The following is a 14,355-nucleotide window of genomic DNA, read 5'->3' on the forward strand; positions in this document are numbered from 1 at the left end:
AATCTTAAAAAGAAAAAAGACAAATGAACTCATTTGCAAAACAGAAACAGACTCACTGACATAGAAAACAAACTTACGGTTACCAGCTGGGGAAGGGGGTGGGAAGGGATAAATTGGGAGTTCGAGATTTGCAGATACTAACTACTATATATAAAATATATAAACAGCAAGTTTATACTGTACAGCACAGGGAACTATACTCAGTATCTTGTAGTAACTCATGGGGAAAAATAATATGAAAACAAATATATGTCTGTACATCTATGACTGAAACATTGTGCTGTACACCGGAAACTGATACCACATTGTAAACTGACCATACTTCAATAATATATCTATATTTAAAAAAAGAAAACACACTCACATATGTGGCCTTTAAAATAAGCAATCAGTCATCACTCAGTTAAGGCCCCTCGGACTTGGGGCTTGGATTCGTCATGTGCCAACATCTTCATGAGAGTTTAAAGAAATGGCAGAGGCCTTCCGCTGGAGCAGCGGGACCTGCCTCTGTTTCCATCAGCGGTGGGCAGGGCGGGCCGCCTCCAGGGCCTGAAGCAGGATCAGGACTCCGAGGGCAAGTTCGTTACAGTCACCTGCTCTGCGAAGGTTTAAAGGGAACTAACACACGACCACGTCCCAAAGCCATCTCTGTCCGAAGGATGTGTCTCAGACGGTGACATCGGCTCTCTGAAGGTCACTTGGGAAGACTGTCAGCAATTTAATATCCAAGGGTCCCAAGCCCCACGTTACTTTTCCACCCATTGGCCCAAAGTGACCTGTCAAACAACAGAGTGGAGGCATGAGGCTGGAGTGAAGGTTTTCTTCAGCTCGCAGAAACCAAGCTACCGGAATGCCTGCCCGGGGCTTCAGTCAAGGAGTCTGGGACCCACAAGAACTGTGTGCGTTTGCTCTGTACGACCGCCTGGTTGAGAAGGAGGCTTGTGATGGTGGAGTCCTGAGTGGTGAAGGGCTTTCTGAGCCTGACAAACCCAGGCTAGCACGGTTAGTGGTATCGGGGGACAGGACCCTGGCTGAGCCCCTCGCCCCCAGCCGGCCGGGACTGGGACTCGGTGCACCTCAGCGTCACTTGGGTCTCTCAAGTGTCATCCAGCTTGAGAGCGGGAAGTAACAGTCCTCCACGAGGCCCTGGCATCTGTGTGTCTCCTGAGCAGGGGCAGGAGTGGGTTCCGTTCTGTCCTATCTCTTCAAGGATTTTATATAACAAATCATCTTGGAAGATTGAGGTGTTTCTTGGTGGGCAAAAAGCAGACTTGTTTGCTGACCAGGATAATAAAAGCAGTGTCTCCTTCTGAGGCACACAATTTGGCAGGTAGGGTTGCCATCAACCCCCTTTAACAGTTTGGGGTTTCCGGGGGGAGGGATAAATTAAGGGTCTGAGATTAGCAGATATGCACTAGGGAATATAAAACAGACGAACAACAAGGACCTACCGTGCAGCACAGGGAACTAGATCCAGGAGCTTGTCGTAACCTGTGATGGAAAAGAAGCTGCCACTCCCCTAAGGCTGGGACCTGCATGAACCCAGGGACCAGGCCCATGATACAGACGCTCCACTTCGCCCAGATCTCCCTGGACCCCTTTTCCTCAGACCCTCCGTTCCCATCCCCTTGCTTCAAGTGTCCACACTTGTGATTCTTTTGGGGAGAATTCCCTTTGATTGCCGAGGCTACTTTGCCCACAAACGAATAGAGCAGGAGGTGACTGGGAGTTTATGTACCCTGGTGAAGGGGCCTTGGCCAGCCGCAGCCTGGTGCAGGCGCGGGGAACCCAAGCCCCTTTGCTTAAGAGCAGAACGACCATTCTGCTGGGCTGTACCTTGCTCTCCAGTTCTCCCTGAGAGAGAATTCTGAGCCTGGAACTTCGCTGGAAGTGACATCTTTGCTGTTTGACATCTGCCTTCCTCTTCCCTGGTCTGGAAAAAGTAGCGACTGTGATTGGGATTAACATACAACACCCTGCCTTCCCTGCCCCAGTGCCAAGGCTCGTGTGACATCTTTAGAGATTGTAGAATGACGAATGTACCTCCACGGGGTCCCACATAACAAAATGGTGTCTGGAACCAAGGGACGCACTTACAGCTGACAAATTATGGCTTTGGGCACATGCCGATGGGACCTACTGGTCCTGCTACATCCAGAGGCTACCAGAGAGCTTGGTAATAGCATCTTAAAGATGCAGCCAAGATGCCACGTTGCAGGTGACACCCCACACGGCTGGGGTCCTGTGCTTGGGGAAGCAGCATGTATCTCAAGCCAACAGCTGTTACACGGTGCTAAGTCCTCACTGGTAAAATGCACGGATCCAGAAACAGAAGTGTGGAAGCAGGAGTGACCTCACGCATTGTCACTCCCAGTGACTCACAAGCAAATGTGTGATTTCATCCCCACGACTTCAGGTTGAGTGGGTCCAGAAGCCCCAGGTACCAGAGGTGAGATGTCTCCATCGAGAGACACAGTAAAAGTCACACTGAACTTAAAGCAACAGCCACTGCCCAGCCATTCTAGATTCTCACAGCAGGTCAGCAGGTCAGCAGGCAAAAAGGTGTGACCACGCTGGCGAGAGTAACTGACCCTCATCATCCTGAGAAGGCAGGGTTTCTCCACCACAGGGGCAGGGGGAACGTGTCTGGCACTCACGAGGTTTACCGGGGTGGATATCTCCTGGTGCCCCACGTCCATTGTTAACAGCATGTGGGCCTTAAATGAGATACTAACCAAGGGCTCCGTCCACTCAGGGATGCAGGTCTCGGTGACCTTGCCCAGCAGGCAACCCAGACCACAGGAGCGCTCGCCGCAGGAGCAGGGGCCCTTGGATGGGTGCCAGAGGAGAGGCGCTGACGGCCAGACCCTGCCCTGGGACCACGTGCAGCAGAAGGAGCTACAGTTTGCCCCACTTACTTTCTCCTCTTGCAGGGTTTTCCACAGAAACTGAAATCAGCCACAGACTTGAAGAAGCCGGGACAGGATGGGGTGAACTCAATACAAGACTGTGAGGAGTGAGCAGAGCTAAAGAGAGCAAGGGTTGGGCTGGGGTCCCCTGGCGGTGTGCCACCCCGTCCCGCAGATCCCTTCTGGCGCCTCCGTGTGCTCGTCCCCCGGATTCTCTGTGCTTTCCTCCCAGCGGCAGCGCCTGGAACTTCCCTTGGGCTGCTCTCGAGCTGCCGGGAGTGCCTGTCCTGCCAGCACAGAGAGTCCAAGTGCCTGGGAGTTCACGTCTCCCTGGAGAGTGCTTGGCCGATGAGTGACACGTGCGGAGCTCCTTTGCCTCCACAGGGAGCAGAGCTGAGCTGCCATTTATGCTCCAGAACGCCCCGCGGGGTTGACCTGGAGCTGAGACTTTGCCGGATATCACATCCTTGCTTCTTCCCTTTTCCAGCCTTTCCTCTCCACTCCCTCTCTGCTTTCTTCTGGTAGCACTTTAATAAATCATCTGCATTTAAATTCACATCTCAAGCTCTATTTTCAGGGAGCCCTACCTAATTCTTACTCTTCTTTCTACCCATACACCTACCTTAGCGCGTGTGTTAGACGTTCAATACATATTTAACAATAAACAATTAAGATCAGATATCATTGCAAATGTTAATGCCTCCTTTCTTATTCACCTTATTAAGGAATATGATTATGATCGCTCTCAATCATATCAAGATATCTCTGGAGAGATGCTTATTGGATGATATCTGAATTTCTGGATGGATGGTACAAGTAAATCTTGGCCAAAAGTAAATGAGAAAGGGTAAGATTAAATCCTCTTGAAATGCAAAATGCTTTTCTACAGTCTCAAATGAACATGAGCCAGCCTGGAGGGTCTGCTTTGCAGCTGCGCACCCACCATCAGACGAAGGGAAGGCAATTGGGAACCAGCATGAGAGTCACCTGACATGGCGCCAGACGCATGGCTGGTGGTGGCTGGTTCCGGGTTTAACCTTCCCTGCCAGGCCCCCTCCCAGATGAAGAACTGGCAGAACGCTGCTAGAGCAGGCATTCAGCAAAGACCTCTTCTTCTGGATTGGCAGGCTTGGGGAAGAGGTAAATCTGTTGGGGCTTTGATGCCCAGGAGAGGGAAGTCATTCGGTTTCTTTAGCAGGGTTGGGCTCAGCTAGGAAGCATCCAAATGTAGCACTGTCTTTGATGACAAAATCCTTTCCAGGTTTCTAACCTAATGAGGATTAACATTTGGACTAGCAGTAAGGGCTAAGATAGAAGATGAGATATTTATACGTCTTACAAAACATGTGGAACCTTTAACACCATTTCCCGGAATTTGAGTTTGGCTTCCTTCTAAGGCTCCCTTTGTGGCTAAGAAGAGCCCAGGGTTTTTAACACCTGGGGCAAGAGATTGTTGACTTGAGCTGAGCACAATATTTCAAAACAGGGCCAAAAAAAGATAGCATTTCACACAAAGTTAATATGAACTAGGCTTTGGCCCAAAAATAATGAATCCAGGAGAATGTGCTTCATCAGGACTTGCCTCATTGTCCAGATGGAAACCACTCTGCTACCCTGAATGCACACCATACCCTGGTCTTTTTGTTAAGCAGTTAATTTTGAGACTTAATGGAACAGCTCTAAAAGGACTGACTTGCTTTTCTTCAGTCATTCCAAAGACTTTTACAGGGATTGACCCATGTGCACTCAGAAACTTAAAACCTAGTGGTTAGGAGTGTGAGATCTGGAGGCAGATTACTGGGTTCCGATCTAGGCTGTACCATGGATAAGCTTGTAACCTTGGGCAAGTTCCTCCCGGTCTTGATTTCCTTGTCTGTAAAGCAAGGGAAATAATGGTAACTCCTTTTAGGGATGTTGTGAGTATGAAATAAGTTCTGCATCTTAAAGGCTTAGAACCAGTGTCTGGCACATAACAGGTTCTCAATCAGTGATAGCAGTTGTGATTAGCTATTCCTTTTGACCCACTGATTTAAGACAATGTATTGTGAGTAACACCTGTCAATGGGGAATGTCCCAACAAACATCCCACTCAGTCATCCCAAGCACTGTTTCAACATTTGGGCTGAAAAGGGTCATTTTATTATATTTGTATATCTGGGCATAAGGCAACGCTCCCGGGGGCTTAGGGTTGGACTCCTGTCCGTGGTACTGAAATCAGTTCTCAGCCCAACGGCATGTACAATGCATTTGTTTAATTGTGTTTAAACATTTAGCCACGCAGTTCCTTTTCAATTTTAGATCATGTCTTCTGCTTCACTGAACCAGGTTGGTTCCTAAAGGTAATTATTTTAACATATATTAGAGAAGAAAGAGGAAGGGGAAGGATGGGGAAAGGAAGAGGGCAGAGGCACTAAATGAAACCACTTCTTAAAGGATGTCTACCAGAAATGTGTAAGTGACAGCGTTTATAACTTCAACTTTGAAAGCAGCAGCCCCATTATCTCCCTAAAGGAAGAACATCTAAAATTCTGAAATGGTCACTAAAGTCATGTAGCTCCATGTTCTCATTTATTTCTTATTTACTAGATTTAATAAAAGTAATAAAAACAAGTTCTTGTTTCTCAAATGTTATATCCTTTTTTAATAGCCAAATTATATTGAGTAACATCTGAGTAGATAAAGGAAACAGTCCATTTGGACCCTAGTGGTCCAGGGAACTGTAACATAGAGTACACCCACGTGGCAGACCTTGGGAGACATCCCTTCTGTGCTCTCTACAGAGTCCTGCATATCCAAGTTTTCCCATCCTTCAGAAGTTGGATACGATTTACTCAGCTTCTTTATAAATTCTGTAGAGAGTTCAACAAATATACTCTTTCACTGAAAACTGTCGAACCCATACACTGGGATGAAAACTATATGCAGTCGATTGCACACATAGAGCAAGTTTGAAAATTTATGTACTGTAGCAGACAGACGCTTAGGTAACCCCCAGTGATCCCTGCCTCCTGATAGCCACGGCTTTACGAATCCTCTTCCTCTGAGTGTGGGCAGCACCCGTGACTTTCTTCCCGCAAATAGAATGTGGCCAAGGTGATGGTTTGTCACTCCCATGATTATGTTGCATAAGACTCCACCCTGCTAGACACCTCCCTTTCCCTCCCCTGCTGGTCTTCCAGAGGGGATGTGCCATGTTGTGAATGGCGGGTGGCAGGGACCTGTGGGGAACCCCACAAGCTGTAGGCAGTCTCCAGCCAACAACCAGCCTTTGTCTTACAACTACAAGTAAATGAATCTACCAGCAACCCGTACAAACTTGGATGTGAATTTTTCTCCCGCAGAGTGCTCAGATGAGACCTCAGCCCCAGTCAACACCTTCATTGAAGCCTGGTGGGACCCCCAAAGCAGAGAGCCCAGCTACGTCCATCATACCCCAAATCCTGACAGACAAAAACCCTGAGATCATAAACGTGTATGGTTTTCAGCAGCTAAGTGTGTAGTCATTTGTTACACAGCTGTAGGTAACTGGTACATATGTTAAGAAACCTTAGGTGTGTAAAGATGTGGCCATTCTATTTCTCCAAAACTGAACTCAACCTATATTTCAGTTGATGATTAAAAATAAAAACTTAATTCAAGGAAATTGATCAGGTTCAGTTTAGAGCTCAGCCTGTTGCAGGGGGGTCCCTCCTGTCCCTCCTCTTGTCCCTGTCTTTGTGACAATCTAAGTTCTGGGAGAGGGTGCGCTTTAAGGAACACACACATTACTCAGGACAGGCTGCCTGGGGCGGGGGCTGGCCTCTTGCCTCTGCCTCAGTCCCAGCGATGCAGCCCTCGTGGTCTTAGGGAATTTCATGCCAACAGCCACGGCTAAGGTCTGCGGTCCCTGCCCTGGCAGCTCTGCCCCCTGTTCTGGCCGTATGGGCACTTAGTCCGCCTGGAGGCTGGCTCCCCACTGGGACGTGCGGGACCTGGAGACCGCCTTGCGACCTGCCTGGCTAAACACCTCCCTCAACCTTAGGTCACCTGCTACCCCGGGGCCAGATGCTCTGGCCCATCCTAAGAGGCATGCAGTGTTCCCAAACTGTGCTTCTGGGGCTCCTCAAACTGCTGCAGAATTCTTGCCTTTTTTGAGTGTTAACTCCAGGAGGAAGCAGAGTATAGGATGGAGGCCTTCACAGAAGCCTACCAACAGCTCTGTTCCAACTTTGTTGCCTCCTAAGCACCCTGCTTGTTGAAAGCTTCTTTCACTCTGCAAGGAGTCGAAAAGCTGCCACTGCCTTGTGTTCCGTGTCTTCTCCCGGACTCTGCCTTATTTTATACTCTTTGTGCTCAGCCATCAAAGCTTTCTCTCTGAAATTCACAGATCCTTTTGTCCTTCAACAAAGCCCAGTTCTTGTCAATCAAAAACCCCTTGATTTTTCAGACTGTTATCTTTACAGTGGCTTTCAAGAGTCAGTTTTGGAACCCGTAGCCCAGAATCTGGCTTTTGTTCTAGACGTTATCATCCCTTCCCCTTGAGATCTGGGAGACAGCAAGATGCCTGAACTTTTGTGGAAAGATAGGAGGAAATGGGAAAAACATAAAAACGATGGTTTGCCGCAGTGGTTGTGTATAACGTGCTGTGAGGACGTAGTGAGCAAATTATGTTTCCCCCCAAATATGTCAAAGGGTGGTGAATCGGTACCTGTCAACGTGACCTTATTTCAAAACAGACTCTTTGCAGCTGCAAGCAAATTAAGATGAAGTCATATTCGATCAGGGTGGGCTCTGCTCCAACATGAGCGGTATCCTTATAAGAGAAAAGATACACACGCAGAGGGCAAACAGCCACGTGGTGCGGGAGATCGAGGTGGGGTGACGCATCTACAAACCAAGGAACACAAGGGATTCTCAAAACCATCAAAAACCAGGAAGAGACAAGGAACAGATTCTCTCTACAGCCTTCAGAGGGAGCCTGCCCCTGCCAACACCTTGATTTCACAATTCTCATCTCCAGAACCATGAGAGAATAAATCCCTATTGTTCTAAGCCACTCAGTTGGTGTAACTTGTCATGGCAGCCCCAGGACACTAATGCAGACAGCTGGACGAGGTCCATTAAATGACAGCCCATCCACCTTTCTTCCAAAATCCATGGGCATCCCAGCTATCATCCTTCAGAGGCAAGGTGGGTGAACATCCAGTCTGTCTTGATTTGAGCAAGAAAGAGATTTTGTTGGCTCAGGCAGAAATTGGGGGACGAGATCCGATCAGCTTCAGGAGCGGCTGGATACAGCTGCTTGCACAGTGTTACTGTCAGCCTGCAGCTCCATCTCTTCATCTTCTGTCCTTCACCCTTTAGAAGTCATCCTTTCCTCTTGGGCTGCTGATCCCACCCTTTAGTTCCTTCTTTGCTGTTGTCTCCTGAAAATTATCCTTCGTCTTTCTCTGTTCAGCCCATCAATCCACCATGTAATCAGTTTTCATCCTGAAAGCTCATTCGGAGGAGGCAGTGTGCACAGCGGTGAGGAGCAGAGGTTGTTGGCAGTCTCTCTGCCTCGTTAAGCTCTGTGTTCTTGAGCAAGTTATGAACCTCTCGGTTCTTCATTTGTAAGATGGAGATGATCAAAGTGACGAGCTTACGGTGTTGCTCTGAGAATTAAGTGAGCTGGAAGACACTCAGTGAACGCAGTTCAGTGAGTCAGTGTACGCTAAAGGCGGCGAGCAGGGCCTGATGCATAGTGAGGCCATATTGGTGTCCCTCTTCGTAGAAGTGGTGGTGTATTAGGCAAAGTCCTTTTCATTCAACAGCAAAACATTTCAAAGCAAGCCTGTGACAGAGTTGCCGTCCGCAGAAGTCATACAGATGAGGACAGTGAAGCTCAGAGGGGTTTACTATCCTGTCCAAGGCCACCACGTTGGCCAGGATGGTGGCCAAGACTCCAAAACAGGTTTTCCATTTCCAAGTGTGGAGATTTGTCACTACATGTTTGATCTCTTCCTTACCTTCGGCTTTTTCTCCTGTCAACCAGAACACCCACGTGTCCCTTGTCCTAAAAGTATCCTCCTTGCTGGGACCTGATTGTCCCCTGAGGGCGCTAAGTCTTCTGTTGTCTGTCTTCACTTGTATTGACTAGGCTGCCTTAGAAAGTAGGAGGCTGACACGCCACAGCCCGTGCTTCCCGTCCTTGCTTCCTTCATGACCCTTTACAGTCTTGTTTTCTCTCTGGTCTTCTCCCCAAGATGCTCTCTTGCATGTCAGATGGAATGGCCTTCCTCAGGCCCAGCCTTCCTGACTCGAGAGAAGGGGGCCGGCTGCCCATCAGCTCTCCCTTGGAATCCAGTCCCTCCCTTGGCTCCCCCAGGGTCCTGGTCCACACAGGCTGCTGTAGTGAAATATCACCGGCCGGGGCCTTAGCAGCAGCCACTTACTCCTCATGGTGCTGGAGGCCGGGAGGCCCAGAGCAGGTGCCCATGGACTCAGTTCTTGATGAGGCCTCTCTTCCTGGCTTGTGGACGGCAGCCTCCTTGCTGGGTCCTCCCGTGGCCTTTCCTCGGTGGGTGCACACAGGCTGGGTCTCCTCCTCCTCCTCCTAGCATGCTAGCCCATCGCCGGGGCTCCTCCCCCATGACCTCAATGAAACCTAATTACCTCCCAAAGTCCCCACCTCCAAATGCCATTGTATTGGAAGTAAGGGCTTCAGTATATGATCTGGGGGGACATGGACATTCAGTCTATGATGCTGGGTTCTGCACCTCTCCTCTGCGATCTGGGATTTTGAAGGGTTGTGTGGTGTGTGTGCCTTTTGTTCCCTCACTGGCCCTGTGGCCTCCCCAGCTGGTATCAGAGGCTGCCATTTCTCCAAAGTCATCAGGTCAACTGGAAAGAAATAGGAAAGATGTCAAGTTCTTCATATCTGAGGATTTTTTCCCTCTTTTTTAAAGCTGTAGCCCAAGGAAAAGATAATAAGATTTTTTGAAATACTTGCTTCTCCTAAAAGGGAAAAATACTCTCTTTAGACCAGAAGAGAAAAAGGAAAAAGGGAAGAATTAGATGCATGCAAGGTCTCTGAGAAGAAGCCATGAACTCAGCCCAGGACAAGCCCCAAGGGGAGGAGGCAGAAACACCTCTGGTATGTTTGAAGACCCAAGAGTCGAGGACCTGGGGGTCCCTGGGCACCAAGCAGACATCTGCAGGGGATGCTGAAGCCAAGGGCACAAAGTGGCCTCAGAGAGACCCCAACCCCTGAGAGAGGGCAGGAGGATCAAATGTGGGAGGAGAGGGTCGCCGTCCTGAGCGGGGCATGGGGCAGAGAAGCACCAGCAGAACTTGACCTTGAACACTGCAGAGGAGGCCGTGTGTACGGACGGCCAGAGGCCAACTCCTCCCCTGCACAACTGCCACCATGCTGGTCTCCAGAGTGAATGTTCCCCCTTCTGAAGAGTTGAATTAGGGAGATTATGTTTCTGCTCCTTGAAGAAACGGGCCACCGGGGAGTAATTAAGTTCTATGACCCACGCGTTGACTCGTGCGGCTCTGGAAGCTGATTAAACAGTCCCCGCAGGGCCGTGGCCTCTGTGTCTGGGGCTGGGGCTTGAGGTCCCCAAGGAGGCGGGGGGAAGGAAGGATGGGCATGAGCCCAGGGGGAGGAGGACAGCGGGACCACGACTGGAGCAGGAGTCCGTCGGCCAGACGGGACCTGCCTGGGTGTCCGCTGAGCACGGACGCTCTGCCTCGCCGGGGAGGGAGCACCCCGCCCGCAGGGCTGAGGGGCCCATCCAGCGCGCAGCGCCTGACGCCGGACAGTGGGACGGCTGCGGCGCATCGGTCACACCCACGCCCCCCCGGGGAGGAGGGCACACGCGCCGCGGAGGGCCGCGTTGGGGTTACTCTCGGGAGCGGGGTGAGCCCCGGGGTGGAGGGAGGAGGCTCTGCAGGATCACCAGGCAGAGTTCCCCCGGGAGGCCATGGAGGGTCGGCCTGGATAGTCCGGCAGCCTGGCAGACAGCTGAAGGCTCAGCGTGCCCTGCACCCGGTCCCCACGACGGGACAGCGGTTTAGCCAGGGGACTGCATCCGCAGGAGACCACGGGAGGCCCTCCTGTGTTTCCCCAGTGGCGAGGGCACAGGTAACTTAGACCTTACCCCAATCTCTTGCACCTCCGAACTTCCCACTTCCATGACAGGCATGCGGGGTGTTTTGCCAGAGAAGCTGGTGTTCTTTGTCACAGAGCTAAGCCTGCGTCCCCACCCCCAGGCGTCGGAGAAGCAGAGCCCACACCTGGTGGGGGCCGGCCCGGCTGCGCCACCCAGACGAGCCAGCACACGAGGACCATGGGTGCAGCCTCGCACCTGGACCCTGGGCATCAACTCCCGAGGTCTGAAGGACCGTGGCTGCTGCTTCTCCATCACCTTCCAAACCTCAGGCAAATGCCCCGTGGCCCCCCCAACCCAGTCCTACGCAAGGAAGGGGATGCTGGGAAAAGCAGGTCCAGCTTGGCCAAGTCTGCACGGTGAAGCCACCACACAGTGCCCCCTCCAAGCCCAGAGCAAGTTCTGTTTCCTCCAGGGGGAGGCCTTCCCGACTGTCTCAGCTGAAAATGGTCCCCTTCTCCTCTGAACTTCCAAACAGCCTGCCCCTGTGAGCGTGCTCCCCGTTCTGTGCGAGGTGACTATCTGTGATTGCCTGCCCGCTCCCCTACTGATGGTAAGTGTTGGCCGAGTCTTGCCACGTGTCACCCCTAATCCTCCCAAAACAAGCATGAGCATTCCCATTTTCCAGGCGAAGAAACACAACGCAGACAAGGCGAGAAACTCGCCTTCGGTGGTGTAAGCAGGAGGTGGCGGCGATGCTGAGACCCGCACCCGGACTTCTCCGATCCTGCCCGCAGCCCCCTCGTCCGGCTCTCAGCCGCCTGCGGGGCGAGACCGTGCTCTGTCTGCGTAAGCTCGTGGCAGCTAGTTCTGTAGCTTGGACAGGATAAGGACGCCCTTTGGATCCAGGCAAAAGTTTTCCTGTGTGCGAAGCAAAGACCCATTTTTATAGGGACCAGAATTGCATTTGGCAAATCCTCACATCACTGCGCGGTTGTCGTTGGTCGACCCTCTCTATTTACATGGCCTCAGACTATTCTGATGACGTCCGCACGTGTTGGGTCTGGGCACTCCGGCCAGGCCTCAGGCTCCTGGCACCATGATCTGGGCACACGGCCCCTTGTCGGATGTGCTAACCAGCCCCCGAAGCAGGGGTTACTACCCCCATCTTACCTGTGGGGAAACTGAGGCTGGCAGACACTCACTTGCCCAAAGGCACAGATTATAAAGACTAGGAGCTGAGATGTCAAGCAGCCAGAGCCTCTCGTCTCCCTCCCGTCAGCCTTGTCTCCTCCAGACACCTCAGCCCCCACCCTCAGTGGCTCTAGACGCAGTCTGCTCCAGACTCAACCGCCTCCATTTCTGGCCCTTCCCGCTCCCCCGCCGCGCCTGCAGGAGCCCATCTCATCGTCTGCGTGAGCGACAGGTGTTCTTTCTCCCAGCAAGGCGGCGCTCCCAACCAGCCTCTTTGACCCCAGTCGTGCCCCCTCCAGTCTCTCCTTCATATTCCTAAAAACCCATCCTCCTGAAACGGAAGTATGATCAAATAGCTCTCCCACTTACATTTTCAGTGACTTCCCGCTGCCCCTGGACATGATCCTCGAGGCCGTCTGACGGCCGGCACCTGCCGAGGCTCAGCTCCCCACCCCCCAGCTTGTGTCAGCGACTCCACAGCTCTCCTGTCCCTCCATGGATTTCATATGGATTTCGCTGAGGGAGGAAGCAGGACTGGTGCCCTCGGGAAGCACTGCTCCGTCTTCAGTCTGGGAGGATGTGCAGCTTGTCTCCTGGCTGCATAGCCAGGCCACCCGCAGACACAGCCCCGCCGGTCAACGAGTGTCAACAAAGTCTTTTTTGTTGTTATTTTCCTGAAAGTTTTAAAGGTTTGTTATCAGAAGGAAACAAACGTGATGCTGTGACCAGTCTGAAGACCCTGCTCCTAAGCGGGACGTCCCCTCACGGAGGTGAGCGCGGCTGGGCTCAGCTACAGCGTCGCCGCTGACGGGTCACGACTGTCACGTGACAGTTCAGGCTGGTGTTTTCGGTATTTTCAGCCTTAGGACACATCTGTGTTGAGGCCCAAATGAGCAATTTGTGAAAGATTTAGATTTGGCCAAATGCCTCCAGTTTAATGAGGATTTTTTTTTAATGTTTTTACTATTTTTTCCCCCTTTTCACCTTGGAACTTGGCTTAAGCCCTCCTAAAGGCTGGCTTGCCTTCTGTTTTCTCCTCCAGGTGCTCAGTACTCTGTCCTCCACAGTCAAGCTGACCCGACCCTCACACTAGACTCACCGCAGAGGCACAGCTCACAGCATCCTGAGCGCAGTGAGAGGCCCCTGGGACACCACACCCACCTGTTCCTTCCTCAAACTCAAGCGAGGAGTGAGTGTAAATCCACAGTGGTCAACGAGAATGCCGTTGTGGAAACCGTGTGAAATACTCGGACAAAAATTAGCGACAGTGAAAAATAAGAATCCAAGTAATGGTACACGTGAAAAAATTGCATTTACAACTGCCAGGTTACCATCGGCATCGCTATTTTGATGTTGCATCACATGGGGCAACGCAGTTTTTTAGTTTATTATACAAAGGTCACCATAAGCGACTTTAAGGAAGTGGGCACCAAACCATGAGACAGCAACAGCGGTCCTTGTCCCCTCCCCTTCCACGGGGCTCTGCAGGCTGGGGAGCTCTGACCCTTGAGCCCCATGTCCCCTCTGATGTGCACAGAATGACGGGTGGCATTGTGAAGACACTGTGAGATCAGGTGAGTTGACCAAAGTCACTGCTGCTCACAAGCAACCAAGTAGAGATCGGAACCCATGTCCGGCTGACTCTATTATTGCTTTCATCTGCTCAGACACCGGAAGGGATCACAGATTCCAGCCGCTGAGGTAACAAGGAGAAAACAAGAGCCATCCTCGGGAAGGAGCAAACACTGCAGCCTGGGGACTGCGCGGTCGGGGCCGGGGGGAGACTGCACTTCTGGTTACTTTAGGGACCGCTGCCTTAGCACAAATGTTGCAGGAGTTAAATTCATGAAACTCTGTATTTTAAAGTCAGTACCTTAAGTAAGAATTCCTGAATGGATGAGGGCTTTGCTGCTGTTTTATTTTAATCAGCCAAAATGCGAGTAGTTGCCCATCCAATGCAGTTCAGTGAAGGACAGAAAGAGACGCAGGGACATCACGGGAGCAGATGAGGGGAAAAGAGAGTCAAGCAAGAATGGGAAAGAGATGGTCGCTCAGGTCTCCCCAGCCCTTCGGGGAGAACTGATTCGCACTCAGCACCAGAATCAGACTCTCCTTGCGACCACAGAGGGGCGCTGGTCTCACACACGTTATCGCTGACGTCTCCTGCGTATTAAGCC

Source organism: Camelus ferus, chromosome 1, assembly GCF_009834535.1.
Source record: "Camelus ferus isolate YT-003-E chromosome 1, BCGSAC_Cfer_1.0, whole genome shotgun sequence".
In the NCBI taxonomy this organism is placed as follows: domain Eukaryota; kingdom Metazoa; phylum Chordata; class Mammalia; order Artiodactyla; family Camelidae; genus Camelus; species Camelus ferus.